Source organism: Phalaenopsis equestris, unplaced genomic scaffold, assembly GCF_001263595.1.
Source record: "Phalaenopsis equestris unplaced genomic scaffold, ASM126359v1 Scaffold200747, whole genome shotgun sequence".
Lineage (NCBI taxonomy): Eukaryota > Viridiplantae > Streptophyta > Magnoliopsida > Asparagales > Orchidaceae > Phalaenopsis > Phalaenopsis equestris.
Genome location: NW_018220555.1, coordinates 32125 through 34089, shown reverse-complemented (window position 1 = coordinate 34089; position 1965 = coordinate 32125).

The window sequence follows — 1965 nt, the reverse complement described above, 5'->3', positions numbered from 1 at the left end:
CTTAAAACTTCTTTAAGAATAAATGTTAACTTTGATCAAGAGTTTTCTTAAGTAATTTCAATTACTTAAGAAATGATTAACTATAAGAGCTCGCTCTTATAGGAGATTAAGAAAATCACTCTCTAGTTATGGAATTTTCATGTGGTTATAAAAAATTTTGGGAATCAGACACTTCCGAATTCAATACCACAAGAAAATCCTTACGACATTTTCTTTTGTTTTTTTTTTTATTTTCCCTTTTCCTTCTTCTCCTAGTTTCTTAAACATTTCAAGATCATCTGTATAATATGAGAGAATAAGTCATTTGAAAAATAGGGCAATAAAATAGATAAACAGAGTGGTGACTCCTTTCGATAATGATAAAAAACCAACGACATGGCAACCGGAATTGGCGACAGCAGCAAGAGAGTGGCGACTCCACTGGGGAGCTTTCTCGCTCCAAATCTATGGTTAATCTATTTGTTCTCTATTGTAAGATATTTTGTTTTTTAACAGATTGGATTATCTTTTACTCAAATCTATCTCTTACCCAGTCAGAATCAACTTTTTTTTCTCAGAGCCAGGAGAGAATAGAAGAGGGGATTTTCTTCTAAGGTTATAAGAGAAGAGGGAATGTGAGAGATTTCTTCTTCATTACACTTCTAAGAGAGAATTGAGTGTCCTTATAAAGAGAGAAAGGCTTAGAGAGAACTTTTAGGGATTTGCTTGGGAAGGATTGTGAGATAAGTTGTGTCTTTTATTTCGTTAATTTTCTAAACTTATTTTTATATAAGAAATCCATGGTTTGCCGTATCCTTCTGATGAATTCTGAGTAGTACTCTTTATCCTTCTCCCTACTTTGAGATATGGTTTTGTGAAGAACTAATTTTATTTTTTATAGTTTTAAATGTTAATAATTTATAATGATTTAAACTTCGATCTTCATTTTTTTTTTTTTCTGGCCAATTAAAATGCTAAAAAATGTTGAGAAACACATGTTTTGAAAAATACTATGATTTTTACAACAGGGGGAGAGTCACATTTGATTCCGTAGGAGAGTATGTCATCCATGGAATTGGGTGCAAATAAAATGGAAAATATATTATGTTGGATGCAGTGGATGCAGAATTGGAGATTTTAAGGTGACAGATTAAAATCCCCAATTTGGTCCAGTTGATTGGAAACTGATACGAGACTATTAGCCCTCGGGGGAGGGAGTAGTGGGAGCTCTGAAGTGGCAGATGGTATCCTCCTAGCCTAACCACAAATAAGGACCAAACTCTGGATTAGTTAATGTTCTTTATAACACTTAGAAGAGGGTAAACACAAAATAGTTTTTATATATATTTTTTCAAATGTTTTTAATTTATTCACAATCCATATACTCATTGTAAAGAGGAAGGATGCTTTCTTAAATTTGAACCTTCCATCAACAAAAACTTTGTTTAGTTTTTGTAATTTTAATTTTGAAAATTTAGTTTTAAGTTAGTTAACTTTATCTTTCAACTGCATTTTACATAGCTTTCGCTTTAGTAGTTAATATTCAAACTTCACACTTTGTAATTATTTTTGTATTTTTAAGTTATAAAATAATTTTAAGAATTTACTTATTGACAGCGACTTTTTATATACCTAAAAATACAAAAATTTGACACCACTACTAGAAGATTTAAACCCTCGGCAATGACGCTAAAAACTTGATGCAACTTTTAATATGCAAGAATTTATGAACCCAAATATTTATAATAATAATAATTTTATAAAGTCACAATTTCAAACGCAAGTATACGTATCACTCAAGTAATATAGGGCTCTAGTGGAGTCCCATTTATTGATCCCACACGGAAGCGAGGTAAGAGGTCCTGTTGACCTCACTTTTGGTTGAGGTCTAGAAAACTTCTTTAGTAGCCTAGGTCTAGCCATAGGACTTTCCTATTGACTAGTCTTAGAAAATTAGAAGAGGTACCCCACCATTAGAAATTCAAA